Source organism: Rhipicephalus microplus, chromosome X, assembly GCF_043290135.1.
Source record: "Rhipicephalus microplus isolate Deutch F79 chromosome X, USDA_Rmic, whole genome shotgun sequence".
In the NCBI taxonomy this organism is placed as follows: Eukaryota; Metazoa; Arthropoda; class Arachnida; order Ixodida; family Ixodidae; genus Rhipicephalus; species Rhipicephalus microplus.
This window is the reverse complement of record NC_134710.1, coordinates 493,212,487-493,228,186: the sequence shown is the minus strand read 5'-3', so window position 1 is coordinate 493,228,186 and position 15,700 is coordinate 493,212,487. Positions and strand designations below refer to the sequence as shown.

The window sequence follows — 15,700 nt, the reverse complement described above, 5'->3', positions numbered from 1 at the left end:
ATTACATGGCAGAATATTGTTGATTATCTTTTTCAATTGACACGAAAATTACCTTGCACTTTACATGTCTTATTATATGCCCTATATGTAACCCAAAATTTCAAGTGAAAGGTGTCACTGAAAAGCAAAGAGTTGGCAACGGGAGAGAATGGAATCACTCTGCCACACTGTCAAAGTGATTTTCAGCAATATGTCTCATACAGTTCAACTTGCTTCCTTAACGCTTGACGAAAGATCGGCATTCTGAATTTACCAAAACCGTCTTTCTTACTACTCGCCAGAGTGGTCCAGTGGTTATGGTGCTCCATTGCTTACACGCAGGTAGCGGGATCGAATATCTTTCGTATTTTCGATGTAAGCGAAAATGCTGGCCCGTGTATTTTGATTTAGGTGCATGTTAAAGAACCAAAGTGGTAAAATTTTCGAAGCACCCCACTACGGTGTCTCTCGTAATCATATTTTCGTTTCGGGATGTTGAACCCATTTATTGATCATTAACAACTATGTTTTTACTGCTATACGAAAAATCTCAATCCAAGAATAATTGATTGATTTATATGTGAGGTTTACCACCCCAAAATGACCATATAAATATGAGAGATGCCGTAATGGAGGGTTCCGGAAAGTTCGACCACTTAGGGTTCTTTAACGTGAACTAAAATATGAGCACACGAGCCTACAGCATTTTCGCCTTCATCGGAAATGCAGCCGCCACAGCCGGGATTCGATCCCGTGACCTGCGGATCAGCAGCCGAGTTCCTTAGCCACTAGAGCACCGTGGCGGAGTGCAAACCAATAGTAACTTCGGTTAACTTTTTTCCTTGATTTTTAGCAGTCGCCTATGGTTCATACTACACAGACAGTCAGCTAACACCATCTACATTTCCGGTAAAGAACAGAGAGAATGTCTTCCGGGTGGACTTGTATTTCACACTGGCTGTCTAGAGGGTGATGCCAAACAAGCTTTCATTGTTGTAGCTCTCAGGTACAACTGTAGGCGTCCCAGCGAAGAAAAACGGCATCCCGCTTCAGCTGAGTATGCCGCATACACAGTTGATTAAATTGGTTTGGGTGCCAGGGCACAAGAGAATTTTCCCCAATAAAATGGCAGCTGGATAAGATAAGTCCTCAATTAATGGCTTGGTTATTGCTTTATTACCAGCACATAAATTCGATATAGGGGATAAATTTAGGAAGAACATGATGTTAAGAAAGTTTTATTTGCCGTCCATAATAAACCCTTTGGAATTTTAACACCTGAATTATCATTGGAACAGTAAAATATGTGACGCACGTGCAGTTCAAGTCGCAATCACAAGCTGAGGTGTCATACTTCTTATCAAAATTTTTATTTCTTCAGAGCTGGTCTGGCTGCTTCCCTAAATTGTTGGTTTTGTAAAGCCCCTGAGACAACAGAACATAATCTGATATATTGCGCAAAGTACGCTGCATTTAGCAAAATCACATTAGATGCCGTCTTCAGTCTCATTAGATTGGAGCAACGAGAGGGATAGTGCTCGCCGCCGTTTTGTTCACTGTGTGACGTGCAAAGGGGCTGTCTGAACAGAGGCGAAAAGAGAAATTTTTTGTGTATATATTTATATATAACAAAGAAGAGTATACTTAAGGGCTTGTTTTTGTGTTTTGACGCAATATAATGAGATCTAACAGACAATAATGTCAAGTAATGTATAGGAGAAGTTATTTTATCCCAATGTAATCCTAATGTGAAGAAAAAAAATTGGTTGAAAAGAGAAAAGATAAATTGCCATGAACACACACACACATGTATATATATATATATATATATATATATTGGCATGGTGGTTGAGTGGCCGTAGCGTTGCATATATTCAAGTAGGTCCTCCGTGAGTGGTCACAACGTGGGTTATTTCGAAGTTTCGGCCTAGAAACTGGCCTTCATCATGATTCCTAATGAAGGCCAGACTCTAGGCCGAAACTTTATATATATATCTATATATATAAATATATATATATAAATATATATATATATATATATATATATATATATATATGCCAAGGAATGTACAGGGGAAGTTACTAAAACCAATGGAATGTAAATAAGAAGAAAGAAAAGTGGATGAAAAAATTACCAACTGTGAGCAGGAATCGAACCTACAGCCTTCGAATTACGCGTTCGATGCTCTAACCACTGAGCTATCACAGCGGCCCTCCCTCCATCCACTTTTTTGGGTTTATCTGTGAATTTAGAAGTAGAAGCGACAGTCAGCGCCATCTATAAGCCAAACAACGAGTGTGGAAACACTCTTATGCGCAAGTTTGACGTCACGTAGCACATGAACCTATTATGAGCGGGCAGCTGATTAATTGTCCCTCTTATACAACCTAAACACACCAAGTCTGCCAGTACGAGACCCTCATTCAATGAAATAAGAGAAAAAAGTGTGTACCTAAGGGCTCGTTTTTCCGTGTTTTAACACAATAATAATGAGATATAACAGAGAGTAATGCCAAGGAATGTACACGGGAAGTTATTAAAACCAATGGAATGTAAATAAGAAGAAAGAAAAGTGGATGAAAAAATTACCAACTGTGAGCAGGAATCGAACCTACGACCTTCGAATTAGGCGTTCGATGCTCTAACCACTGAGCTATCACAGCGGCCCTCCCTCCATCCACTTTTTTGGGTTTATCTGTGAATTTAGAAGTAGGAGCGACAGTCAGCGCCATTTATAAGCCAAACAACGAGTGTGAAAACACTCTTATGCGCATGTTTGGCGTCACGTAGCACGTGAACCTATTATGAGCGGGCAGCTGATTAATTGTCCCTCTTATACAACCTAAACACACCAAGTCTGCCAGTACGAGACCCTCGTTCAATGAAATAAGAGAAAGAAGTGTATACCTAAGGGCTCGTTTTTCCGTGTTTTAACACAATAATAATGAGATATAACAGACAGTAATGCCAAGGAATGGAGGGAGGGCCGCTGTGATAGCTCAGTGGTTAGAGCATCGAACGCGTAATTCGAAGGTCGTAGGTTCGATTCCTGCTCACAGTTGGTAATTTTTTCATCCACTTTTCTTTCTTCTTATTTACATTCCATTGGTTTTAATAACTTCCCCTGTACATTCCTTGGCATTACTGTCTGTTATATCTCATTAATATTGTGTTAAAACACGGAAAAACGAGCCCTTAGGTATACACTTCTTTCTCTTATTTCATTGAACGAGGGTCTCGTACTGGCAGACTTGGTGTGTTTAGGTTGTATAAGAGGGACAATTAATCAGCTGCCCGCTCATAATAGGTTCACGTGCTACGTGACGCCAAACATGCGCATAAGAGTGTTTTCACACTCGTTGTTTGGCTTATAGATGGCGCAGACTGTCGCTCCTACTTCTAAATTCACAGATAAACCCAAAAAAGTGGATGGAGGGAGGGCCGCTGTGATAGCTCAGTGGTTAGAACATCGTACGCGTAATTCAAGGTAGTAGGTTCGATTCCTGCTCACAGTGGGTTATTTTTTCATCCACTTTTATTTCTTCTTATTTACATTCCATTGGTTTTAATAACTTCCCCTGTACATTCCTTGGCATTACTGTCTGTTATATCTCATTAATATTGTGTTAAAACACGAAAAAACGAGCCCTTAGGTATACACTTTTTTCTCTTATTTCATTGAACGAGGGTCTCGTACTGGCAGACTTGGTGTGTTTAGGATGTATAAGAGGGACAATTAATCAGCTGCCCGCTCATAATAGGTTCACGTGCTACGTGACGCCAAACATGCGCATAAGAGTGTTTTCACACTCGTTGTTTGTCTTATAGATGGCGCTGACTGTCGCTCCTACTTCTAAATTCACAGATAAACCCAAAAAAGTGGATGGAGGGAGGGCCGCTGTGATAGCTAACTGGTTAGAGCATCGAACGCGTAATTCGAAGGTCGTACGTTCGATTCCTGCTCACAGTGGGTAATTTTTTCATCCACTTTTATTTCTTCTTATTTACATTCCATTGGTTTTAATAACTTCCCCTGTACATTCCTTGGCATTACTGTCTGTTATATCTCATTAATATTGTGTTAAAACACGGAAAAACGGGCCCTTAGGTATACACTTCTTTCTCTTATTTCATTGAACGAGGGTCTCGTACTGGCAGACTTGGTGTGTTTAGGATGTATAAGAGGGACAATTAATCAGCTGCCCGCTCATAATAGGTTCACGTGCTACGTGACGCCAAACATGCGCATAAGAGTGTTTTCACACTCGTTGTTTGGCTTATAGATGGCGCTGACTGTCGCTCCTACTTCTAAATTCACAGATAAACCCAAAAAAGTGGATGGAGGGAGGGCCACTGTGATAGCTCAGTGGTTAGAGCATCGAACGCGTGATTCGAAGGTCGTAGGCTCGATTCCTGCTCACAGTTGGTAATTTTTTCATCCACTTTTCTTTCTGCTTATTTACATTCCATTGGTTTTAATAACTTCCCCTGTACATTCCTTGGCATTACTGTCTGTTATATCTCATTAATATTGTGTTAAAACACGGAAAAACGAGCCCTTAGGTATACACTTTTTTCTCTTATTTCATTGAACGAGGGTCTCGTACTGGCAGACTTGGTTTGTTTAGGTTGTATAAGAGGGACAATTAATCAGCTGCCCGCTCATAATAGGTTCACGTGCTACGTGACGCCAAACATGCGCATAAGAGTGTTTTCACACTCGTTGTTTGGCTTATAGATGGCGCTGACTGTCGCTCCTACTTCTAAATTCACAGATAAACCCAAAAAAGTGGATGGAGGGAGGGCCGCTGTGATAGCTCAGTGGTTAGAGCATCGAACGCGTGATTCGAAGGTCGTAGGTTCGATTCCTGCTCACAGTTGGTAATTTTTTCATCCACTTTTCTTTCTTCTTATTTACATTCCATTGGTTTTAATAACTTCCCCTGTACATTCCTTGGCATTACTGTCTGTTATATCTCATTATTATTGTGTTAAAACACGGAAAAACGAGCCTTTAGGTATACACTTCTTTCTCTTATTTCATTGAATGAGGGTCTCGTACTGGCAGGCTTGGTGTGTTTAGGTTGTATAAGAGGGACAAATAATCAGCTGCCCGCTCATAATAGGTTCACGTGCTACGTGACGCCAAACATGCGCATAAGAGTGTTTTCACACTCGTTGTTTGGCTTATAGATGGCGCTGACTGTCGCTCCTACTTCTAAATTCACAGATAAACCCAAAAAAGTGGATGGAGGGAGGGCCGCTGTGATAGCTCAGTGGTTAGAGCATCGAACGCGTAATTCGAAGGTCGTAGGTTCGATTTCTGCTCACAGTTGGTAATTTTTTCATCCACTTTTGTTTCTTCCTATTTATATTCCATTGGTTTTAATACCTTCCCCTGTACATTTCTTGGCATTACTGTCTGTTATATCTCATTAATATTGTGTTAAAACACGGAAAAACGAGCCCTTAGGTATACACTTCTTTCTCTTATTTCATTGAACGAGGGTCTCGTACTGGCCGACTTGGTGTGTTTAGGTTGTATAAGAGGGACAATTAATCAGCTGCCCGCTCATAATAGGTTCACGTGCTACGTGACGCCAAACATGCGCATAAGAGTGTTTTCACACTCGTTGTTTGGCTTATAGACTGCGCTGACTGTCGCTCCTACTTCTAAATTCACAGATAAACCCAAAAAGTGGATGGAGGGAGGGCCGCTGTGATAGCTCAGTGGTTAGAGCATCGAACGCGTAATTCGAAGGTCGTAGGTTCGATTCCTGCTCACAGTTGGTAATTTTTTCATCCACTTTTCTTTCTTCTTATTTACATTCCATTGATTTTAATAACTTCCCCTGTACATTCCTTGGCATTACTGTCTGTTATACCTCATTATTATTGTGTTAAAACACGGAAAAACGAGCCCGTAGGTATACACTTCTTTCTCTTATTTCATTGAACGAGGGTCTCGTACTGGCAGACTTGGTGTGTTTAGGTTGTATAAGAGGGACAATTAATCAGCTGCCCACTCATAATAGGTTCACGTGCTACGTGACGCCAAACATGCGCATAAGAGTGTTTTCACACTCGTTGTTTGGCTTATAGATGGCGCTGACTGTCGCTCCTACTTCTAAATTCACAGATAAACCCAAAAAAGTGGATGGAGGGAGGGCCGCTGTGATAGCTCAGTGGTTAGAGCATCGAACGCGTGATTCGAAGGTCGTAGGTTCGATTCCTGCTCACAGTTGGTAATTTTTCCATCCACTTTTCTGTCTTCTTATTTACATTCCATTGGTTTTAATACAGTTGAGACCAAGCCACAAAGGGTAAATTTTTATATTTGGGACTAGATGGAGATGCAAAAAGGTAGCACACGACGGAAATTTTAACGGGTGCCCAAAATTCATGGGAAAAGCGGGCGATACCCTTGAAAACTTCTTTCACAAGTCAGCATTCGATTGAGATCGCCCATTTGAGGCTACAAAACCGGACCGAACTGCCGTCTGAAACCCCTTAGCATCATCATTATGATGTTATTCAACTTTGTGCTAGGGTAAACCCTGCGATGACAGAGGAAGACCCGTTGCGGCACCTTTTGCACGGTCCGCGTTCGGGTGTTAAAAGAAAATGACAATCGCAAACCCGGAAACTTGCGCTGCATTCCTCCAGATTTTGCAGTGCATAAACCTAGCAGCCCTGATGAGCCTTGAATCAGAGCCCCAGCCGATTGCCACGTACTATTCTACCAGTCATGGACGCTAAACATCGCGCTTCCGGTCAGAATAGCACCCGCCGCAGCAACAATACAGCCCCCTATGTGTGTCGCCATCTGCACCACGGCCAAGTTTCATTGCCCGCGGGAGGTTCCCGACCGCGAATGAGACCTAAAGGCAATAGCTGACTCCTTCGCGTCGCTTTCTGACCGGCTCAAAAGCATCGAGGACGAGATGCGTTGCCTTCCAATGCCTTGGCCACCCTGAAATTCCCGCACCAACGAAGGCCATCCCCGACGCCAAATTTGCTGCCGCATAGGCCACATAGCGCAACAATACTGGCACCGGCTTCGAGATGGCAGGAATGATCAAGCGGTGCCCGTTGAGAAACAGAATGGACAGCACAACCCTTCGGGAAACGAGAACGGCCGGGCCTAGGGGCCAGCCTGGCCACCCCAACGGCACAATGTCGGAACGTTAGCTTCTTGCAGTCCCCACACGACTTAATGGTGCAAAGGCCCAACTTGTAAATGATACCGGCTCCTCCGTAAATGTAATCTCAGAAGAATTCGCCAACAAAATATGTGCTACATCCAAGTTGAGAAGATACATATTATTCCGAGAAATTGGTGAAAGTGTGATCACCCCCCACCTTGAAGCCGAAGAAGGACTTGAATTTGGCACCACCAATATTCATGAGACATTTTTGATAGTGAAGCATTGTTCATAGGAGCTGCTAGGTGGCTTTCCATTCTGTAGAGCAGCACGACTTTTTATTGATTTCTCGAAGAAAGGGCTCGCCCTCAATGGGGAATTTTTTCGGCTACTTGCGAACTCAGATGCTCCTGAACACAATGATGTCCTTACAGTGTGGTGCCACGAGAAAATCGGCAGCAGCGGTTGCGGTCGCGAACAAGTCGCTAATCTACTGCTGCTTCGTCACAGGAGGATATATGCGGAACTGTCTACGAGCCGAAGCAAGGAAAGGATACCGCCTCTGCACGTGTATTGCAGCGGACCATTTCGTCATGACAGTGATTGCTGTGCTGCGTCTGCCCTCTACCGGCCATGTTTCTGCATATAAGCAAGCATCGCTGGCGCCTAGTCCCAATTGGCAGCAGCGGTTACGGTCGCGGTGAAGTTGCTAATCTACTGCGACTTTCGTCACACTACAGTATATGTGGAACAATCTACGAGCTGAAGCAATAAAATGATATCGCCTCTGCACATGTATCGACAGCGGACCATTTCGTCACGACAGTGATCGGTGTGCTGCGTCTGCCCTCTACCGGCCAAGTTCCCGCATATTAGCAAGCATCGCTGGCGCCTAGTCCCAATTGGCAGCAGCGGTTACGGCCACGGTGAAGTCGCTAATCTACTGCTACTAACGTCACACTACAGTATATGCGGAACAATCTACGAGCCGAAGCAAAGAAAGGATATCGCCTCTGCACGTGTATCGCCAGCGGACCATTTCGTCACGACGGTGATTAGTGTGCTGCGCCTGCCCTCTACCGGCCAAGTTCCCGCATATAAGCAAGCATCGCTGGTGCCGAGTCACAAATGGCAGCAGGGGTTACGGTCGCGAACAAGTCGCAAATCTACTGCTACTTTCGTCACAGGACAGTATTTGCGGAACTGTCTACGAGTCGAAGCAAGGAAAGGATATCGCCTCTGCACGTGTATCGCCAGCGGACCATTTCGTCACGACATTAATTGGTGTGCGGCGCCGGCCCTCTACCGGCCAAGTTCCCGCATATTAGCAAGCATCGCTGGCGCCTAGTCCCAATTGGCAGCAGCGGTTACGGCCACGGTGAAGTCGCAAATCTACTGCTACTTTCGTCACAGGACAGTATTTGCGGAAGTGTCTACGAGTCGAAGCAAGGAAAGGATACCGCCTCTGCACGTGTATTGCAGCGGACCATTTCGTCATGACAGTGATTGTTGTGCTGCGTCTGCCCTCTACCGGCCATGTTTCCGCATATAAGCAAGCATCGCTGGCGCCTAGTCCCAATTGGCAGCAGCGGTTACGGTCGCGGTGAAGTTGCTAATCTACTGCGACTTTCGTCACACTACAGTATATGTGGAACAATCTACGAGCTGAAGCAATAAAATGATATCGCCTCTGCACGTGTATCGCCAGCGGACCATTTTGTCATGACAGTTATTGGCGTGCTGCGTCTGCCCTCTACCGGCCAAGTTCCCGCATATAAGCAAGCATCGCTGGCACCGAGTCACAATTGGCAGCAGCGGTTTGGGTCGCGAACGAGTCGCTAATCTACTGCTGCTTCGTCACAGGAGGATATATGCGGAACTGTCTACGAGCCGAAGCAAGGAAAGGATACCGCCTCTGCACGTGTATTGCAGCGGACCATTTCGTCATGACAGTGATTGCTGTGCTGCGTCTGCCCTCTACCGGCCATGTTTCCGCATATAAGCAAGCATCGCTGGCGCCTAGTCCCAATTGGCAGCAGCGGTTACGGTCGCGGTGAAGTTGCTAATCTACTGCGACTTTCGTCACACTACAGTATATGTGGAACAATCTACGAGCTGAAGCAATAAAATGATATCGCCTCTGCACATGTATCGACAGCGGACCATTTCGTCACGACAGTGATCGGTGGGCTGCCTCTGCCCTCTACCGGCCAACTGCCTGCATATAAGCAAGCATCGCTGGCGCCGAGTAACAAATGGCAGCAGGGGTCACGGTCGCGAACAAGTCGCCAATCTACTGCTACTTTCGTCACAGGACAGTATATGCGGAACTGTCTACGAGCCGAAGCAAGGAAAGGATATCGCCTCTGCACGTGCATCGCCAGCGGACCATTTCGTCACGACAGTGGTTGATGTGCTGCGTCTGCCCTCTACCGGCCAAGTTCCCGCATATAAGCAAGCATCGCTGGCGCCGAGTCACAAATGGCAGCAGTGGTTCGGGTCGCGAACGAGTCGCTAATCTACTGCTGCTTCGTCACAGGAGGATATATGCGGAACTGTCTACGAGCCGAAGCAAGGAAAGGATACCGCCTCTGCACGTGTATTGCAGCGGACCATTTCGTCATGACAGTGATTGCTGTGCTGCGTCTGCCCTCTACCGGCCATGTTACCGCATATAAGCAAGCATCGCTGGCGCCTAGTCCCAATTGGCAGCAGCGGTTACGGTCGCGGTGAAGTTGCTAATCTACTGCGACTTTCGTCACACTACAGTATATGTGGAACAATCTACGAGCTGAAGCAATAAAATGATATCGCCTCTGCACATGTATCGACAGCGGACCATTTCGTCACGACAGTGATCGGTGTGCTGCCTCTGCCCTCTACCGGCCAACTGCCTGCATATAAGCAAGCATCGCTGGCGCCGAGTAACAAATGGCAGCAGGGGTCACGGTCGCGAACAAGTCGCCAATCTACTGCTACTTTCGTCACAGGACAGTATATGCGGAACTGTCTACGAGCCGAAGCAAGGAAAGGATATCGCCTCTGCACGTGCATCGCCAGCGGACCATTTCGTCACGACAGTGGTTGATGTGCTGCGTCTGCCCTCTACCGGCCAAGTTCCCGCATATAAGCAAGCATCGCTGGCGCCGAGTCACAATTGGCAGCAGCGGTTACGGTCGCGAACAAGTCGCTAATCTACTGCTGCTTCGTCATAGGAGAATATATGCGGAACTGTCTACGAGCCGAAGCAAGGAAAGGATATCGCCTCTGCACGTGCATCGCCAGCGGACCATTTCGTCATGACAGTGGTTGGTGTGCTGCGTCTGCCCTCTACCGGCCAAGTTTCCGCATATAAGCAAGCATCGCTGGCACCGAGTCACCATTGGCAGCAGTGGTTACGGTCGCGAACAAGTCGCTAATCTACTGCTACTTTTGTGACCGGTTGGTCTGATTTCTCCACCCAGCCATACTTCTTCTTTTGTTCCGTGAATATCGTCGCCGCTGCTGCCCAATCGTGTGCTGTTTTACAGAATGCCGACAAACGCTAAGTTGGCACAAGAAATAGAGTGTTTATGCGCTGAGGTCACGGCGATGCTTGACAGCCTCAGTATTTTGAAGTAGCTTGTCGAAAGTGTTAAGAAGCAGAATTTTAACCTCGCTACTTAAAACAAGGCTTTGAAAGATGAAAATAAGCAACTGACATGAAGGGTTTCTGAACTTAAACAGTACTCCCGACTAAATAATGCAGAAATAAAAGGCGTTCCTGCAACAAAAGGTGAACGCTGTCTGGCAGTTGTTCAGTCCATGGGTGATGCTGTAGGGTGCAAGATTGTAACTGAGGATCTTGATACTGTGCATCGTGTGCCAGCCGAAACAGACACGAACATTATCACGTGCTCCTGCTCTCGAAAAAAGAGGCTGAGTTCTTAAAAAAATACGCAAGCCTCACTTGATGACTGTGGCCCTTGGGTTTTTCCAAAACAATCAGAAGCCCTAGCTTATATGCAAATGATCATCTCACGCAAGAAAGGAAACGGCTGTTCGCACAGGCACTTGAACTAAAAAGCTAAAGGCTGGAAACATCTCTGGACTGATCACTGCATGATGAAGGCCAGAAGGACGGACGACAGCCGCGTCTACCGTATCTCTGGTGTGGATGACCTTGCTGTGCTCGCCTAGTTTACCAGTATTGCTATTTACTGCTTCGTATTTTAAACCTACACAACAATGTTTTCTTGTCAAGCTCTGAAAAAAAAAAACATTTCAGTGATAAAAACTGAATACTATCCCTGATACATTTGAATATTCGCAGTCTACGTAAAAAGTACAACAGAATCATTGCATTTTTTTCTTTAATTATTCACAATTTCTCACTTATTTGATTGTCTGAAACGTGATTGTCGCCGGACAACAGAAACTTGGATGCGCTATCAGGGTACAAAGCAGAATACTGCTACCGCGCTAAACCACAGGGCGGTGGATCCGCCTTTTATTTATTAAATTGTTATAGACATACAAACGCGGCAATGACCTTGCGTTATCTAATATGTTCTGCTAATCTGTATGGATAGAATTTGACAACAGTGTTTTCTCAGTCAATGGCCAGAACACAGTATTAGGGTGCATTTATCGTTCGCCATCATCTTCACAGTCTGAGTTCTGTTTTCAGCTCGATAAGTTGTTTCACATTATTACGAAACAAAGCAAAAGTATCATCATCTGCGGAGACATCAACGTAAACATTATCGACCCTACTAATCAGTCATGTTCTGATTATCTCGGGTGTATACGTGGCTACGGTTTTGCATCTTTATTAACCATTCTCACCAGATGTTACATAGCAGGGTGTAATAAGTTATTTGACCACATATTAACCAATTTTGCTACAGACAATAAAGAAGGAGTCATTGAGCACAGCATAACAGATGATTACCCTACATTCCTCAATTTAGGAGCAGAAAATACAAGTGTAAGGGAAACAAAGAGGATATTTGTTAATTCTCAAAAATTCGTATCTATGGTACAGTCAGTTGACTGGACCGTCGTAATAATTGAATCCTGCGCTGAAAATGCTCATCAGCTGTTTTTGACTACAGTTACACAGTGCATTAACGAATGCACGATGGTACACATAAAAGCTCGTCATTTCAATAATATCCGAAAATCTTGGGGGACAAGGGCAGTACTTCAATATATCTTGAAGAAAACCAGCTTGACAAACGAGTGAGTTGTGAGTCATTTAACTCTGTACTTAGAATTCATTTCAAGAAATATTCCAACACGCTTGCAGCCGCACCTAAATGTGCAAAACTAGAATATTTGCATAAAAAATGGATAGTGGCAATGATATGAGGCGCTTCTGGCAGCTCATAAACGAATTCCTAAATAATAAATGTCATGAGCAGATAACGAAAATTTGAAGTGAAGCAGAAACATACAGCCATCCAACTGATATCGCCATTGCGTTCACGGAGTATTTCAGCAGCACCTGTGAATCTGTGAGAAATCCCCCATTGCAAACATTACCTCGCCAGCCTTATTCTTTCTTCCTGCGACCTACGAGTGCAGAGGAAGTTCTTCGTGTTATCATTTCGCTCAGGTCCACAGGACCTGGTCTTGGCTTTGCTCATCTATCTCGCATCAAATTAGTCTCTAGTGAGCTATCTCCTGTCATTGCATATATTGTTAACAAGATGTTTAAAGGAGGCATAATTCCAGATTCTTTAAAGGTTGGTAAAATAACACCTGTTCACAAAAAAAAAATGATCGTGAACTTCTGAGTAATTATAGGCTCATTTGTATTCTTCCACTTTTCAACAAAATAATCCAGCGTCTTATGCATTCAAAAATAATATCCTACCTGACAAATTTTAATCTGTTCACATCTAAGCAGTACCGATTAAGGCTTGGCTATTCCACTGAGCTTGCGCTTCTAAGCCTTACCGTTAAATAAAAGGGGCAATCAACCAAGGCTTCGTAGTTGTGGCGTATTCATAGATTTAACGAAAGCTTTTGACACAATTAATCACAAAATTCTTATACATAAACTTGGATTGTATTGCATAACTGTCCCTGCACTTCAATTTATATCTAGTTATTTGTACAAATGCACTCAAGTGGTTCAGATTGACGGTAAAATTTCAACAGCTAAGAAAGTAAATCAAGGTGTTCTTCAGGGATCAATCCTTGGCCCGCTGCTTTTTTGCTACTTAATTATGATCTACCTAATGTTCTGACCACTACAGACTGTATCTTATACGCAGATGACACGACCATTTTTACTTATCCTAATAATGTCGATGAGCTAAAACGAAACATGAACGTGTATCTACATAATATAAGTTCCTGGTGTGAAATGAACATGTTAAGAATGAATCCATCAAAAACCGTTTTTATAGTTCTTCATTCCTTTCCGACTGTACTTTCAAAATCTATAAATGTGTATCTCGACGATAATTCAATTCCCATGTCCGACAGTACAACGTTTCTTGGTGTAGTTATTGACCAGCGTATGAAATTCGATCTTCATGCACAATCACTCATTCGCAAGATAACCTTTGGAATACGCGCCATAATCAGAACTGGTTCATATTTTCAGCCGCACATAATCCACTCCCTTTATCACGCACACATTCACAGCCATTTATCTTTTGCACATCAGCCTCGGGAAACACATATTTGACCCACCTCAACCAACTACAACGCCTACACAATCAAGCACTTGATGATGATTTGTGGTGTTTAACGTCCCAAAACCACCATATGATTATGAGAGACGCCGTAGTGGAGGGCTCCGGAAATTTTGACCACCTGGGGTTCTTTAACGTGCACCCAAATCTGAGCACACGGGCCTACAACATTTCCGCCTCCATCGGAAATGCAGCCGCCGCAGCCGGGAATCGAACCCGCGACCTGCGGGTCAGCAGCCGAGTACCTTAGCCACTAGACCACCGCGGCGGGGCAATCAAGCACTTCGACTCGTGAGTTTCAGCAATTTCTTAACCGATGCAAGGCCACTTCATCAGAATTTAAATATACATCCTCTTTATCACCCCTTTCAGCGAAAGTTATTAGTTGTGATGTATAGGCTTTTTCACGGTAATGTGCAAATAGATGGCATTGTCATGGAAAACCGTGTAAATAATAATAACACCAGGTTTTCTGATCATGATAACCGCCTGCTGCCTAAATTTCGCAAAAACTACGGCAAGTCCACTACGACAATTACGGGAATCAAGCTGTGGAATTCCCTTCCTTACGTAATGAAGTCATAAACCACAGAACATGCATTAAAAAGCCAAGTAAAGAAATATTTTTTGCAACAGTTGTCTTCATATCTTAGCAACTGCTTTTTTAATGTAGCGATAACAATTGCTCAATGTTATAATGTTCTTACGTTTTGTATTATAACTTATGCTTGTTTGTTCTTCAAAATTTTCTCTTTTGCCTTGCTAAACATATGTGTATTTTTTACTTGCGCTTTTCAGCACTGTGCTTTTTTTTCTTACAGAAGATACCGTAACAACTGAATATTGTATATTTTGTTTCTTCTCTCGTTACCTTCATGTATGGGAGCCCCCCTGACAGTTTCTAACTTTGATTTGATTGATATGTGGGGTTTTACGTCCCAAAACCACCATATGATTATGAGAGACGCCGTAGTGGTGGGCTATGGAAATTTCGACCACCTGGGGTTTTTTAACGTGTGCCCCAATCTGAGCACGCGTGCCTACAACATTTCCGCCTCCATCGAAAATGCAGGTGCCGCAGCCGGGATTCGATCGCGCTACCTGCGAATCAGCAGCTCTATGGAAATGTACTCTACGGAAATGTGTTTACAATTTTTGAAATGTGCGAAGGTAAATGTTCGTATGTTCTTTTATTGTGGTCCCTGTTTCATGCAAATGACACATAATTATTATGCAGTGGTACAGTATTAGTTGTAACTTTACAGATATGTGCTGAGCAACATCCCAGTTGAGGCCAGCACCAAGACATACATGCAGCGCACTGTAGCATCACCTCACATAATAAGTGTACAGTCTTTGCCCACCTTTGAAATGAATTTTTTTCAAGCAGACTAACAGACAGCTGTATGGGAAATGTGTTGATGTGAAAACTTTGAAGTCTTTTTGAGGTTCTTTGAAGGGGAAAGAACTAGGGTATATCGCTGTCAATATTAGGACTGTTTGCACCAAGGTGTGTAGTAGCTTAGAATTGTATTATTCATGTATTGTCTAGAATTTCTGTGCGATGTGCCGCTTTTCAACCTAAGTGTCCTAACGTGCTTTGTTAGTGTGTTGTCAATGAGCCAAGCTATGTAAATAAACAGAGTAATATGGCAGACATCTACGAAATATTGATGCACAGCCCTTTTCTTTAGCATGACATTGTCAAGGGCTTTATTTTTGTGGTTCTTATAAAAACTGCTTGTCACTGGGCGGCAGCAGAAACTATGCATCAAGGTTTTCCGAGATGGTTCGAGAAACACCGTGTAGAGACATAAAAGTGCTGGTGGATTTCTCTCGTCAGTTACTTTCTGCGTATTCAAAATGAGTGTATTAGAATTGTTGTT

At 43.8% G+C, this 15,700-nt stretch overlaps 5 non-coding genes across 5 annotated transcripts; 4 read left to right on the top strand and 1 right to left on the bottom strand.

The window, feature by feature from the left end:
* Positions 1-2,570: 2,570 nt before the first annotated feature.
* TRNAR-CCU (transfer RNA arginine (anticodon CCU)) lies at positions 2,571-2,643 on the bottom strand. Its single transcript has one exon. It is a non-coding gene; the product is annotated as a tRNA-Arg (tRNA).
* Positions 2,644-2,968: 325 nt separating this feature from the next.
* On the top strand, positions 2,969-3,041 carry TRNAT-CGU (transfer RNA threonine (anticodon CGU)). Its single transcript has one exon. It is a non-coding gene; the product is annotated as a tRNA-Thr (tRNA).
* A 1,746-nt stretch (positions 3,042-4,787) lies between these two features.
* On the top strand, positions 4,788-4,860 carry TRNAT-CGU (transfer RNA threonine (anticodon CGU)). The gene has a single exon. It is a non-coding gene; the product is annotated as a tRNA-Thr (tRNA).
* Positions 4,861-5,696: 836 nt separating this feature from the next.
* On the top strand, positions 5,697-5,769 carry TRNAT-CGU (transfer RNA threonine (anticodon CGU)). The gene has a single exon. It is a non-coding gene; the product is annotated as a tRNA-Thr (tRNA).
* Positions 5,770-6,151: 382 nt separating this feature from the next.
* TRNAT-CGU (transfer RNA threonine (anticodon CGU)) lies at positions 6,152-6,224 on the top strand. The gene has a single exon. It is a non-coding gene; the product is annotated as a tRNA-Thr (tRNA).
* Positions 6,225-15,700: the final 9,476 nt, after the last annotated feature.